The following is a 15,907-nucleotide window of genomic DNA, read 5'->3' as shown; positions in this document are numbered from 1 at the left end:
TTCTGGCATCACTATGGAAACACCTCTCTGCATGGTGGTCTCATTGCTACCTAATGAGCCCAAATGGAGAGACTGGAGCACAGGTAGGCATTAAGTGCTGTGCAATGGGAGAACGGCGGGCCTTTCAGAGGGAAGAAGACAGTCCCACAGAACCAGTTTTCAGTAACTAAGGGTATATCAGCTCAAGACATGTTGTGTGGAGGCCAAGGACAGAAGACCTAAAGTATGAAGGGAAAAGTAGAAAGAGTGGTACTTGGAGAACACCAGTTAGAACTCAGGAGTCAGGGAACACAGTATGAAATGTCAGAATTGGGTCTGGAAGACTAAAAGGAGGTATGGCTACTCTCCCTCGTCTTGAGACAAGAGAACATAGCCGACCTCCACACCTGACTTGCATTCACAGGGACTGACCCTCTCTGGCCATAGCTTGATTCCAACGATCCACGTTTCCTCTCTTTCCTAGTCTGGAATGTGGAAGCAGAGATTCCCATGGAAGACCAAGGGGTTTGTGGGAAGTCAACCCCAGGGGAAGGTGGTTCGCCCCATGACAGACAACAGTGTAGGGAAATCCACCTATGCAGTTGTGTACCTGGGGAGAACGGCATCATGTAAAACGCTCGGGGAAGGTCTCAGAGGCCCCAGTCATGACAACGCCCACTATGTCAGCAGGACTGGCGAGGAGAAGCCAGCCAGGAAATGGCGGGGCGACGGTAATGACCTCACACTTGAAGTCCTTCCGAGCTTATGTCCCTCTCGGTCCTGCTGATACATTACCATAGGCCATGGTGGACGCGCTAGGTCGTTGGCTGCGACCCCGCGACATTCACGTGGGTGGCCCGATGGCCAACGTCATCGGGGCTCCGGGGAAGGACTTGCGCTTGTGTCTTCTCCGCTCCGGCTTCCGCGACCCCCGGAAGCTCCCTTACCGCAACTACCCGGTGACACAGCCCCCTCCGCAGCCGAAGTGGCTGGTCAAACGCCAGAACTCCCGCCTCCTCGACGATGCGGGCCAGGAAATGACTCCTCGTCTATCATTGGCCCAGCGACCCTTTGGCCCGCCCGGAAATGCCCTTCTGTGTTTTCATTGGCCAGCGAAGGGGTTTCTGGGTGATGTAGTGCGTGTCACGTGACCAGCGACGTCTCGCTTTTTGTTTCATGATCTCCGTGGCAACGACCAAGTGGAGCCGTGATGGTTTCTGGGAAACAGTGTGGCATCGTTTGAGGACCCTGAGCCAATGAAGCCTCAGAGATTTGGTTCAAATCTCGAGAGCTTCAGTGAACGCGGCGGGACTTGTGGTCCCGCTGTGATTTCCGTGCTGCGTCCTGTGGCACGTTCCCCTGGCAGCCCCTGTGCTGGACTGGAAGGGACCGACAGAATGCGGGACATCGCGTTAACTCCCTGCTCGTGTGTCAGCCTTCCAGAGCCTGGGTCTTTCTTCCTCTGCTACCTGCTCCAAGAGGCTCCGGGGCTCCGCGCTTGGCTTTAGTTTACATGGTCCCTGGAACCGGGTCTCCGATGTTTTAGGTGGTTTTCCAATTTAGGAAGACCGAGAGCCTGAGGACCGACGTCCTCCACTGTCACCACGCCCAGTGGAAGTGTGAGGATTCAACCGACCCGTGAGGACTTGTCCAGCCCCTGGGTTCCGATAGAGCTGGTCGCTGATGGACTCAACACGCCAGGGAGGAGAGGGTGCCCAGGTTTCCGTCCAGAGATCTGGGACCTCATGCTCCTGGAGTCTTGTAGGAGATGGAAATGATATCCAAAACTTTCGGTTTCCTCCTGTGTTTTAGATGACTGTCTTCTGAATAAAACAACAACAACAAAGACACCATCTTTGGGTATGCGGCTGCGCCCACAAGCAAAAGATCATCCCAGCTGGGCTTGTTGATTGTGGACATCTCATAGGCGGAAGGGTGGGGGACTACCAGCAGGACCAGTCTGAATTAAGTCTATGTTAAGCATACTGGTGACTTTCTAGAGAAAAACACTTCTCACAAAGCAGCTTCGAATGTATTTTACAGGGCGCTTTTAAAGGCAAAGAACACAGAAAAACTACGTCCTGTTGGCAGTTTTGCAGACGGAAGAAAACCAGCAGTTTAACAGAAGCCAAAAACATGTAGTTAGCTGTGGCATTTCGACTGAGTTTCTACAACAGGGTTGGTTACTTACCCACGGGATTTCCCCTATAGCTGCCTGCTGGGAACACACCGAGGGAATGGTGAGGGTGGAGATGGAAAGGCCAGCCAGGCGGTAAATATAGTAGTTTCAGTGTGTGCTTCTGGTGACTAATAAGGAGTGCCGGTGGAATTAAATTAATAGCTGACTTTGGAATCTGCTTAAGTTGGACCAACTAGATTACCTGATGTGGGTCTATGAGAAAAAGAGATAACAATGTTTGTCCTTGTTTTGGGGAAATATGGAAGTTGGTGTAAGGGAGAAAATAGTTGAGTTTTGTAATTCAGGTGTCTCAAGCTGGAGACATCCAAAGATGGATGACATTCATTATAAGCAGCCATAGGTTGACCAAGAGAGTAGACCTAGCATAAAACAGTGAAGCGCCCGACAGTGGTGATGCATGCCTTTAATCCCAGCACTTGGGAGGCAGAGCCAGGTGGATCTCTGTGAGTTCGAGGCCAGCCTGGTCTACAGAGCGAGATCCAGGACCAGCACCAAAACTACACAGAGAAACTCTGTCTCGAAAAAAACAAAAAACAAACAAGCAAAAACAAACAAACAAACAAAAAAAACAGTGAAGCATAGGCTGAGTGTGGTGGCATAGACGCATAATCCTACTCAGGTGACTGAGGCAGGAGGATGATGAGCTCAAAGCCTGCCTGAACTACGGAGTGAGTTTAAGGCCAGAACGAGTAATTTAGCAAGACCTTGTCTCAATTGTAAAGGCTTTGCCTAGCATGGACAAAGCTCTGACTTTGACCCCTAGCATGCTTCCCTCCCCACTAAAGATGTCTTCCTTGGGGAATGAGGGTTTTGTCAGGCTGGTCAAGTAGCAGAAACAGAAATGACCAGCCTACGTTGACTCCCCAAGCCATGGTTAGTTAGTCAGTGGGTGAGCAATTGGGCTGTTCGGAAGAGCAAGGACAGCTGTGAGAAAATAACGCATAGCAAAAGCAGGGGTAGAGGAAGCCTCTGAGGTCTGCTCATGGTTCTGGGCAGCTGACGCTGGAAGCAAGATAACGAGGGGAGGCATTAACAGGAGAGTTTGTAGACGTTCTGAAGAGTGACATCCACAAGAAGAGAGCATGTGAGCTAATGTGTCCTGGGCCAGAGCGGGTCACATATTATTTTTCCCACACTGCTTGCACCCAGAAGGCCTCTTTCCAGCGTGTACTCTTTTTATGAAGGATGCTGCTGCTGCCGCCTTTAAAGCACTTCCCACATTTTTTTTTTTTCACTCATAAGGTCTTTCTCCACCATGAACATTCCCTTGCCAAACCAGGGTAGACAGTGCAGAAGGTTTCCCACACTTCCTGCACTGTTATGGCTTGCTCCAGTGTGAATCCTCTGGTGCGAAGCAAGTGCATCTTTGCTGTTGAAGATTTCCCACAGTCACTGTACCTGAAAAGTTTTATTCCTGTGTTCCCCTTTGGTGCTTCTTCAGACTGAAGGCCTCCTCACACTCATTACACATGAGCTGTTACTCCAGGGCTGGTTTCTTGGTGACTAACTGGGGTTGAGTTTCCCTTGGGGGCATTCTTGCCCATCCTACAAATGATCAGAGTGAGTTATCAGGTGACTGATATTGAGGACCTTCTGGAAGCTTGTTCCACAGCCATTGCATTTGAAGGGCTTCTGTGTGCTGTGGGCTCCCTGCTGCTGTCTATTGGTGGGCTGGGGTAGGGAGGCTGACCTATACTCATTGATGCTGATAGCATTTTCTTGTTGGGGGGATCCTGGGTGATGGAGGTTGGTGGTGTGTTGGGTTATCCTTCCCAGCTTCTTCACACATACAGGGCTTTTCTGATTCTCGTTTACAAGAAGTTTCCTTATCTTCCAGTGTACATTGACAACTTGAAAGCAAAGGCCAGTCACTTCCTGGAACTGTCTTGGAGGAAGATGGTATCTTTATATATATCTCAATATGCAGGTGAGGCATATTGAGAAAGGATTCTACACAAGTGCTGTGAGGTTTCTGAGGAAAACTTGAGTAGAGGTGAGGACACAAAATAAGGTGTGGTATAATGCAAGGAAGGGCTGGGATTTCCAAGACGCTCCTCTTCTAAGGGTTTCAATAGAGCTTGGACTGCTGGTGACATCTCAACACTGTGTAGGGCAGTCTGCTTTCAGCAAAAACCTGACTGAAAAATAGTAGCCAGTGTTCAAGTATTAGTTAAACCTTAGTTGATGTTCAAATACTATTTTTTTAAAAATTTATTTATTATGTGTAGTGTTCTGCCTGCATGTATGCCTGCAGGCCAGAAGAGGGCACCAGATCTCATTATGGATGGTTGTGAGCCACCATGTGGTTGCTGAGGATTGAACTCAGGACCTCTGGAAGAGCAGGCAGTGCTCTTAACCACTGAGCCATCTCTCCAATCCTCAAATATTATATTTTAATGATTTTATTTTTAATTTATGTGCATTGGTGTTTTGTCTGTGTGAATGTATCAGATCCCCTGGAACAGGAGTTACAGACAGTTGTGAGCTGTCATCATATAGGTGCTGGGAACTGAACATTATTTAATGGGGCTGGAGAGATAGCCCAATGACTAGGAGCACTGGCTGCTCTTTCAGAGGACGAGAGTTCCGTTCCTAGTGCTCAGGTCAAATGGTTCACAGCCATCTGTAATTCCCAGCTCCAGGAGAACTGATGCACTCTTTTGGCCTCTGTAGGCACTACATGGATGTGGTGCATAGACATACATGCAGGTAGAACACCTACACAATACAAACAAAAAAACCTCATGTCCTTAGCAACAAAAACAACAGCATATACGCAATAAATAATTAAAATTTTTTAGCCGGTCAGTGGTGGTGCACGCCTTTATTCCCAGCACTCGGGAGGCAGAAGCAGGCGGATCTCTGTGAGTTCAAGGCCAGCCTGGTCTACAGAATGAGTTCCAGGACAGGCTCCAAAGCTACACAAAGAAACCCTGTCTTGGGAAAAAAAAAAAAAAACAAAAACAAAAAAACAACGGGCTGGAGAGATGGCTCAGAGGTTAAGAGCACCGATTGCTCTTCAAGAGGTCCTGAGTTCAATTCCCAGCACCCACGTGGTGGCTCACAACCATCTGTAATGAGATCTGGAAAAACAAAACAACAACAAAAAAAAAACCAAAAAACAAAAAACTAGAAAATTGGTAAACTCATACATCCAGAAAATTTAAAACACTTAAGAAGGGTTTTTATTATTCTGTGGGTATGGATGTTTTGCCTGCATGTATATGTACTATTTGAGTACCTGGTGCTCCAAGAGGGCATGGGATCTCCTGGAACTGGAGGTATAGACGCTTATGAGCTGCCATGTGGGTGCTGGGAACTGAACTTAGGGCTTCGGAAAGAGCAGCCAGTGACTTTAAACACAGAGATGTCTCTGCAGCTAGATTAATAGCAACACACCAGTAAAAGCTATGCTTAGAGGGAAAAATCACTGCTCTAAACACATTTTAAAAGATCTCAGCTGGGCTGTGGTGGCGAACACCTTTAATCCCAGCACTCGGGAGGCAGAGCCAGGTGGATCTCTGTGAGTTCGAGGCCAGCCTGGGCTACCAAGTGAGTTCCAGGAAAGGCGCAAAGCTACACAGAGAAACCCTGTCTCGAAAAAACAAACAAACAAACAAACATTTTTTAGCTGGGCGGTGGTGGTGCTCGCCTTTAATCCCAGCACTTGGGAGGGAGAGCCAGGCAGATTTCTGTGAGTTCCAGGCCAGCCTGGTCTACAAAGTGAGTTCCAGGAAAGGTGCAAAGCTACACAGAAAAACTCTGTCTCGAGAAAAAAAAAAAAAAAAGAGAGAGAGAGATCTCAAACCAATAACCTAACTTCACACTTCAAAGAAGAAGACAAACAATAAACAGGATTGTCTGAAAAGAGAAAATGACCAACCTTAACCTAGGCTGACAAGAGACTAGACTCAACGGGAATTGTTTCAGCTGGACAAACCCAAAGCTGGGTCACCACAAAAGCTGTAGCAGAGGAGGAAAACTGGATACCATTCCAATATGACAACATGAGCTGGTTGAGATTCAAAAAAAAGGACTCAAACCCTGGTCCTAAGTATCTTCTAGAGGAGCTCACAGGGTACTAAATCGGAACCCTTTTTTACGTAGGTGCAGTCTATGAAGGCAAAACAGACTCCATGTTAGAGGAGGGCCACCATCTCAGATCACCTGCTGTATGTACTCAGTTCCAGGAAGGACCTCAGGAATGTGCCATGACAACTCAGATACAGAGCAGTATCCGCCTGCAGACATCCTGTCTGCGGTTTATGGCCCTTGAGGATATCTAGATAATCCTGCTGAGCAGCCCAGATAATCATGCTCAGCAAGTTGTAGTTCCCTGCCAAAAAGTCCAATCCAATAGTTTCAAATATGGGTTCAAGCAGAAAGTCTAGACCAATAGTTTCAAAAAATCACCTTGCCCCATATCCCGTCTAACCAATCCCAATTTGCCAAAGCATGTAATTCCCAGCTTATGATTTTTCCCTATAAAAACTCTCTACCAGCCGGGCGGTGGTGGCACACGCCTTTAATCCCAGCACTCGGGAGGCACAGGTAGGCGGATCTTTGTGAGTTCGAGGCCAGCCTGACCTACAGAGCGAGATCCAGGACAGGCACCAAAACTACACGGAGAAACCCTGTCTCGGAAAAACAAAACAAAACAAAACAAAAAAAAGACCCTATGTGCTTGTATCAGGAATCGGCTCCTTGGTAGTCTCTGGGGGTTTCTCAAAATGGGCACAACATGGTCATATTGACACATTGAGGTGAAGTAGCATGAAGTTCCCAAGAGGATTTAGAGATTCAGCTGGGTGTCACATTCAGTTTCAGGGTTTTGGTTTTGTTTTGTTTTGTTTTTATTTCTGAGACAGGGTTTCTCTGTGTAACAGTCCTGGCTGTCCTGGAACTCACTCTGTAGACCAGGCTGGCCTCAAACTCATAGAGATCCATCTGCCTCTGCTTCCAAGTGCTGGGATTAAAGGCTTGAGCCACCATCGCCTGGCTTCAGTCACTTTCAGGGTTTTGGGTAACAAACACCTTAATCAAAGCCCCAGGAATACTGGTGGGTGCCTTTAATCTCAGCACTCAGGAGGCAGAGGCAGGAGAATCTCTCTGAGTTTGGGGCCAGCTTGGTTTACAAAATGAGTTCCAGGCCAACCAAGGCTACATTGTGAGATCTTGCCTCACAAAAACAATAAACTGCTTCTATGTATCAAAAGAGCCTTGGTGTCCCATGTCTCTGAAAGCCTGCAACACTATCTCAAAACACAAAGTGGAAGGCTCCTGGGCAACTGTCTTCACGCCTCCAGAGGCCTGTGTACCTGCCTACCAACATCCCCTACACAAATACACATATAAATAAAAATATAAATGAAAATAAAATATTTAGAAATAGATTCAGCTTTGCATACTGAAAATATAAGGTGGCTGAAAAGAAAGTACTAAATAAGTGAAAAGATGACAACTTTTCATGAGCACTGATCTGAAAGACTTAAAATGGCAATATTCCCCTAGATTACCTAGTGATTCAAATTCAGGACTCAAGCCTGTTCTAAGCAGGACGTTGTAAAATTTCTCCTGGAGGTAGGAGGGGCCGTGTTTCTGGCACATTCACAGGGCCAGGGAGAAACAGAGCTGAGGGGGATTCAGAGGCTAACCTGGGATACAACCAGGTTGTTCCGATAGTCCCTGGGGAAGCAGGTGTTTACGTAGCTCACAGGGCTGCTCAAATGACAGGTGGTCCAGTCTCAGCACCTATAACACCCTCAACAGACAACCGAAGACATCCATGGAAAAGTGGTCCGAGGTGGTCTGGGACCTGGAGGAGAGAGAGGGACTTACCCAGAGAAACACGTAACGCCCTCCAGCGTCACCTCCTCTGGGCCACCTTAAGGAGTTCTCATTCCTCTAGGAAGAAATATATGGCCACATCTTCAAACATCACCAGGCTCTTCAATGATGAAGTCAGCTGAGATGAGGTAAAGGGTGGGCAGAAGAAAAACAAACCAAAACCACAAAAAACAAAAAACAAAAAACCTCGACATGGACAAAAAGACACATCAAGCCTTGACCTGTGTGTCTCAGGGGCCTGTTTTATCTCCTACTGACATTATCCTGCCTGACAGGCCCCGGGCCTTTCCCACCACACATACCCTCATACTGCCCCTAAGACCCTGGACCTTAGAGGAACACTAGGCCTTTGTCGTTGATGTCTGCAGTGTAACCACATTTCATCTAGTATGCAGCAGCAAGCCGGTGACCAGATACACGTCACCTGTGTGCAGGGCCCAGCACTCGGCGTCCACCCTCTCCAATGCCTGACACATTCCCTTGGAGTTCCAGAAACCTCACCTCTCAGACACAAGCCTTACCCTTAGACCCCCCCAAATAGCTGGTTCTAGAACTCTCCCAGCAAACTGTGTTGGGCCTCCAGCGAGTGACTCTACATACCCTCTGCAGGACCGCCTCACTTCGTCTCTTGCCTCCTTCCTGGGAGGGTTGCCCGGCAGCCATCATCTCATTCTTCCCCACGCCTCCGATGACCCTCACTCACTGTATGAAAGCTCTCATTCTTTTTTTTTGTTTGTTTTGGTTTTTCGAGACAGGGTTTCTCTGTGTAGCTTTACGCCTATTCCTGGAACTCACTCTGTAGCCCAGGCTGGCCTCGAACTCACAGAGATCTGCCTGCCTCTGCCTCCCGAGTGCTGGGATTAAAGGCGTGCGCCACCACCGCCCGGCTGAAAGCTCTCATTCTAGAGACCCCGTGGCCACCCTCTGCTTTAGCACCTCCTGTCCCCTGACCTGAGTAGTCCTTTTTGTCCTCCTAGGATACCCTCCTATCAGGGGAGGTCCTTGTAACCGGAGAGCAGGGGGAGTTGACTTGGACCAGGCCAGAAGTCTTGGTGTCTGCTGCATATTATGGCGTCACTTTCGTGCCCCCCCCCCCTTTGTGTGTGCTTGGTGGTTGCCAAGGCAACTGAGGAAGCTAAGCGCGGACTACATTTCTCACAAGTCACCTTACTCCCTCCACCCACGGGAAAGCAGGAGACTCGGGAACTGAATCGATACTTACCTGTGCCCTGACGGATGTGTAGATCCCTACAGATCCCGGTATCCCGACAGACTTCCTAAGCCTCTGCTGCCCAGAGAATCATCCCTCTTGGCGTTTAGTTGATCATCTGGCATACGGAGCGAGACCTGTGACTCAGAAAAGCTATAGGACTGGAAGTTTAGGGGTGAAAAAAGTGTTTAACAAGTGCAAGGTCCTAGTGATTAGGGCCTAGTCAATCCCTGGCACACACAGCAAAGTGAGCTGTCGAGGCCCAATGTGGTGGAGCACACCACCCTGGAGCCAGGGGCAGGAGGATCAAGAGTTACAGAGCAGCCTGGTCTACAGAGCAAGGTCCTGTCTCGGATAAACCAAACTCAGCCTAGTGGTGGTGGCGCAGACCTTTAATCCCTGCAGATTAAGGCAGAGGCAGAGGCAGGTGGATCTCTGTGAGTTCCAGGCCAGCCTGTTCTACAGAATGAGTTCCAAGGACCTCTAGGACTACACAAAGAAACCCTGTCTCGAGAAAAAAAAAAAAGCCAAACTCATCTTAGAGGATATGACCTGTATCTTCCAGGCATCTATAATAAACCACTGGCTTCCTCATTCTCCCCAGCTAGCTTTCTGACTTATCCCATGGTGCCCTTGGAAATCAATTACTGGGGTGAAGGCATGCATGAACACCCTCACACTTTCACACATTCTACCTACCACAGGTCATGGGGCGTCAACATTGGAATGTAAAAGTCTAAATTTCTGGCAGCAGGTGGAGGCTTATGCCTATAATTTCTTCGTGGAGTGGAGGCAGGAGGATGAGTTGGAAGTCATCCCTGCCTACAAAGTGAGTTGGAGGCTGGTCTGGAGTATACTAGGCTCAGCAGGTTAAGGTGCTTGCTGCCAAGCCTGAAGACCTGACTTGGATCCTGTGCTGCCTAGTCTTAGATCAACTTGACACAAAAAATAGAGTGGAGGGAACCTTATTTCAGAAATGTCTCCATTAGATCTGGCTACAAGCCAGGCAGTGGTAGCACATGCCTTTAACCCCAGCACTTGGGAGGCAGAGGCAGGCAGATTTCTGAGTTTGAGGCCAGCCAGGGCTACATAGAGAAACTCTGTCTTAGGTGGGGGACGGGGAGATTCAGCTACAAGGTATTTTCTTTTCTTTTTTTTTTTTTTTTTGGTTTTTCGAGACAGGGTTTCTCTGTAGCTTTGGAGACTGTCCTGGACTAGCTCTGTAGACCAGGCTGACCTCGAACTCACAGAGATCCACCTGCCTCTGCTTCCCATGTGCTGGGATTACAGGCGTGCGCCACCACCGCCCGGCCGGTATTTTCTTAATTAGTGATTGATGGGGGAGGGCCCAGCCCATAGTGGGTTGGTGGTTCTGGGCTGTATAAGAAAGCAGGCTGAGCAAGCCATGAGAAGCAAGTCAATAAGCAGCTCCCCTCTGTGGCCTCTGCATCAGCTCCTGCCTCCAGAATCCTGCCCTGTTTGAATTTCTGCCCTGACTTCCTTCAGTGATGGACATCACCATGGAAACATAAGCCGAATAGGCCCTTTCCTTCCCATATTGCTTTTTGGTCACGGTGTTTTGTTGCAGCAATAGGAGAATTCCCACTGGGCTACACCTGGCCTGGCTCCAGAGAGTAGCACCTTGCCCTAATTCATTGTTTGTGTAGCAGATACCCTTTGTTTCTCTTGCCACCCTATGTGAATCTTGTTTGAGAGTCTCCCAAGAATACAAAGTCTATGCAAAACTTGGTTCAGGAAACCTGGAAAACTGTGGTATCTAGTGAATTGAGAAATTTGCACTTGGCGTTGTGTTTTTGGAAGCTTTATTCAGGTGGTTTTGAGCATATGGAAATCAACTGGCTGAAGTGGAAATATGAAGAAAAATAAAAATGCCCTGGGCGAAGGAAAAGTGCTTCAGTCTTTAGAGACTGGATTCTCCTGCAGCCACGAAAGGCTAGCATTCTTCCCCCCTTCCCCAGACAGAGTTTCTCTGTGTAGTTTTGGGTGCCTGTCCTGGATCTCGCTCTGTAGACCAGGCTGGCCTTGAACTCACAGAGATCCGCTAGCCTCTGCCTCCCCAGTGCTGGGATTAAAGGTGTGGGCCACCACTGCCCGACCGGCTAGACTCATTCTTAAGGTGCCTCTGAGTCTTCTTTCCACAGATCTGAGTGAATCCACATGCCCACGCCGAGACATGCCTCGACAGAACCCTAAGATTGATCCCAATCCTACGTGGTGGAAGGAGAGAGATTTCACAAATTGTCCCCCAATCTGCACACTTGTGCTGTGGTGCATGCAGATGCATAATAAAATGCAGCCAAAAAAAACAAAAAAAAAAACTTTTTTTTTTTTTTTGGTTTTTCGAGACAGGGTTTCTCTGTGTAGCTTTGCGCCTTTCCTGGAACTCGCTTTGGAGACCAGGCTGGCCTCGAACTCACAGAGATCCGCCTGGCTCTGCCTCCCAAGTGCTGGGATTAAAGGCGTGCGCCACCACCGCCCGGCCAAAAAAAAAAAAAAAAAAACTTTTAATGGACTGGACTCAGTTGGTGAAGTGTTTGTCATTCAAGTATGAGCACCTGACCAGATCGTCAGCACCCGTGTAAAAGCCAAGTCCTGGGACAGGCTGGGTGGCTCCAGCTGTGGAAGGATGGAGACTGTATCAGGCTTCCTTTTGGGGGGAGGGGCACCAGCAAGCTCCCAAATCATGACACAGAGACTTCTTATTAGTTATGAATGCTCAGCCCTATTTAGGCTCTTATTTTAATCTCTTTCTCTTTATGTTTTGCTTGGGGCTTTTTACCTTTCTTTCTGTATGTCCTACTCTGTGTCTGGTGCCTCGCCCTGGGCTTCTCCCTCTCTCCCTCATTCTCTCTCTTCTCTCTCGTTCTTCTCAAGCCTAGATTTCTCCTCCTATTTATTCTCTCTGCCCTCCAGCTCTGCCTATCCCTCTTCTGTCTAGCTATTGGCTGTTCAGCTTTTTATTAGACCAATCAGGTGCCTTAGACAGGCACAGCAACACATCTTTTCATAATTAAACAAATGTAGCATAAACAAATGTAACACTCCTTTACACAGTTAAATATTTGCTGCGGCCGCAGGAATATATCATAAGAACTCAGCTGGTTATGGCAAAGTCACTACCTGGAGGGATCAAGGATTTCCTCCAGAGGAAGCCAAATTCCAAGGAGCTTTTGGTGTTATTTGGCTTGTTATATATCAGCTGTCTTCTCTTACGAAAATCATGTGTGCCTTCATAGTTTTCCCAATTGACTTTTCCCTAAGAAGGGCTAACAGTGTGGACTGATCACTCTCTGGACATACACATTCCAGGTATTTGGAGAACAGCCTCAGGAAAGGCCTTCTCTGGAATCAGATATCTCCTTTAGCCACTAGCAGTAATAACAGTCCACATGAAAGTCTCCTGATTTAAGGTAAATTCCACAAAGAGACACCGCCTAGGTCAGGTGGATGTTAAGCAATAGCTTTACACAATTTAGCTCGGACTCTCCTTTCTTACAGCCTTATAAACTTTATAGACCTCTAACTCCTTACCTAACCACTTCTAGGAATATTTAGATAACCTGTGTGCTAATAGCTATGCTCAGCCAGAACCCCAGTTCAAACCTCCCTGTAATTATCATCATTGACAGCATCCAGCCAGGTCCATCCCCAGTTGGAGGGAAGTACCTTATCAGAGATACCTCTGTACTCTCTAAGAACAGACTTAAGCATCCAGACTACCTGTTTGAGAAGGCCTGGCAGATGTGCCAATTAAGCTTAACTTCCTCCTTTCTTAAATCTTACCTCTAGTTCCAGATCTCCCTTTAACTATCACCAGAGGCATCTAGCTGTACACAGGTTGCCTAGCGACTGAGCACACTTTCCCCCACCCTGCAGAAAAATGGCAGATAGCTTGGACAGATAGGAGCCACAGGAAAAAAGAAGGCAGTTCTATTTTCTCCCATTGACTAGCAACTTAGAGATTCTTAACATTTTCTACTAATTGTGTTTAAGATGATAGTTGAGAACATAAGATCCCTCTTCTTAGATATTACCTGAATTTAGCCTTTAGTTAATTCATTTTCCCATTAGTCACTTCCCTTTTGGGTTGCAAATGATAATTAACATTTACTGCCCCTCTATGTGATTCTTATCATCCCTCTGTTTGACCCTGGAAGCCTGGCTTTGCACTGCCAAGGGATTACTGCTTGTAAGTGTATATATACCTGGACTCCCAGGGTACGGGAGGAAGAAGAAGATTTGGAAGAATAAATGACTAGACTAAGAGCTCTGTGTGCTGAGATTCTATTTCCCGAAAATAGTCCTCACCGTTCACAGTTTCTCTCCTGAGCCCCTGGGATGTATAATATTAAGGCTGGTCACTCAAATATTATACAAGACCTGCACACACACACACACACACACACACACACACACACACACACACACACGAGTGTGTGCAATACACAAATGTAAATTTTCAGAGTGAGTGTTGTCACCTTGGTTGCTTCCTATAAAATACGAGGCATTGGTTATTGTTTGGGGTCCACCTTCTAGGGATATCCATGTCCTGACTATTTTGTCTGTAAAGTACAACATTTTCCTTTATGTACAGTTCAGTCTCCCCCACTGGGGTCTGTTGTGGGATGAGCTGGCTGTTCCTGAGAAGACTGGGAACTCACTCCTTCATTCCATCATTTCCATTCTAATAACATGAACCCATAATCAGTCATGAGAGACACGCCAGAGGAGACCGGGACCTGGTGACTGTTCCCAGGATGGGCTGTTCTCATACCTGCTGTGTGACTTTATCCTCATGCCTGGTGCATGGCCTGTCCTCATGCTTGCTGAATGGCCTGCCATACCTAGTATATAGCGCTGTCCTTATCCCTAGAGAATGGCTTTGTCCCCATACCTGTTGCATACCCTGTGCCTTCTCAGGTCTTGGTTAGCTCTCCATTAGTTTTCCCTATTTTCTTGACAGCTGCCCTCAACTGTTCCTCAACTGTTCTGCTCTCTGTTCTTAGCTCAAACTCACAGAGATCTGCCTGCTTCTGCCTCCCGAATGCTGGGATTAAAGGCATGTGCCACCACTGTCTGGCTTCATCTAGCTTTCTGATACATCCCAGTACCATCTGCCTAGGGATGGTACCACTCACAGTGGGCTGGGAACTCTCTCTCTCTATATATATATATATATATTTTTTTCTGCATTTTTTTAAAGATTTATTTATTTATTATGTATACAGAAGAGGGCGCCAGATCTCATTATAGATGGTTGTGAGCCACCATGTGGTTGCTGGGAATTGAACTCAGGACCTCTGGAAGAGCAGTCAGTGCTCTTAACCTCTGAGCCATCTCTCCAGCCCTATATATATATTTTTTGAGACAGGGTTTCTCCGTGTAGTTTTGGTACCTGTTCTGGATCTCGCTCTGTAGACCAGGCTGGCCTCGAACTCACAGAGATCCACCTGGCTCTGCCTCCCAAGTGCTGGGGATTAAAGGTGTGGTCCCCCACCGCCCAGCTGGGCTGGGAACTCTTACATCAATTAGTAACAACAACAACAAAATATCACCATGAACATGAGCACAGGCAATACTTCAGTTGAGCTGAGGTTCCTTCTTTCCATATGTGGCAAGTTGAACTAGTAACTCATCACGGAAGCCGGGAGGATCTCTGTGACTTTGAGGCCACCCTGGTCTACAGAGCGAGATCCAGGACAGGCACCCAAACTACACAGAGAAACCCTGTCTCAAACAAAACAAAACAAAACAAAAAATCATCATGGCCTGGGTCTGACTGTCTCACCACAAGATGTCAAGTGACCATCATGAAGGTGTTATCTGACCCACAGACCCATGGGCCAGCTAGCTGTGAGCAGCAATCTAACATGATGTGAAATGATATAGTTGAACTCAGACGTGACCTAGGCCATGACAGGCCCCACATGAGGACTTGTGGAGAGGCTGAGGATATAGCACATCAGTAGAATGCTTGCCTATCTCCAAAGGGGCCCTGGGGTTGATCTCAGCATCTCACACACACAGTTTATGGAGGAAAACTTAATAAAACAGAGGGGGTCCTAATTAAGCAAGCTAGGGACAGTCTGAGATTGGTGGGACGGGCTGGGCACACTGTGAGAGACCTGGCCCCCTCTAAACTCTACCCTACAAAGCCTTGAGTCAGTATCTGGGGTTGTGTGTGACGCTGTTCAGAGGGAGACAAGGAAGGAGACACAGTCCAGTTCCACACCTATTGCATCAATCACATGGGAAACTGAAAACTAAGACCTGGGTAGTCCAGCTTTGGGGTGAACAGAACGTCCTATGGGGACAAGGCAGAAGGGTTGGTAGACTGGGGACAGATGCATGGATCTTACCAAGTAAACTGATGAGCTCTGGGTTCTTGAATATCTTGTCATGGTACAAGAGACAATGGGCCATATGAAGCAGCCTCCATTCTACCTGGGAGTAATGGCTGTCACATCTGCAAACATTGCCAGACTCTAAAATGGCAGTTCCAGCTGATGCAGTGATCAGCAAGTGGACAATGCTCACCCCTAATACCAAATGCAAGCAGAGGGCCACATCCATGATAGAAGGGTCCTGTCACATACCCTACTTACATCTTACTTCCTTGGAGTCACAAGGCACCTCCCATACATATTTCT

General features: G+C 47.6%; 1 protein-coding gene across 2 annotated transcripts in view; it reads right to left on the bottom strand.

Annotated features, from left to right (window-relative positions):
* The window catches only part of Znf324 (zinc finger protein 324), a 29,160-nt gene extending 28,008 nt beyond the window's left edge, over nucleotides 1-1,152 (bottom strand). Inside the window, exon 1 of one of the 2 annotated variants that reach the window (XM_052761448.1) lies at nucleotides 590-1,152. The gene's annotated coding sequence lies outside the window, so the exon portion shown is untranslated. The remainder of the gene's footprint in view (nucleotides 1-589) is intronic. The other variant, XM_052761449.1, reaches the window with a different exon arrangement.
* Between the last annotated feature and the right edge of the window lie 14,755 nt (nucleotides 1,153-15,907).

The sequence above is a fragment of the Peromyscus californicus genome, unplaced genomic scaffold (genome assembly GCF_007827085.1).
Source record: "Peromyscus californicus insignis strain IS unplaced genomic scaffold, ASM782708v3 Scaffold_4__1_contigs__length_199733344, whole genome shotgun sequence".
Lineage (NCBI taxonomy): Eukaryota > Metazoa > Chordata > Mammalia > Rodentia > Cricetidae > Peromyscus > Peromyscus californicus.
Note: the sequence above shows the minus strand (reverse complement) of the source record. Positions and strands in the feature narration are given on the sequence as shown.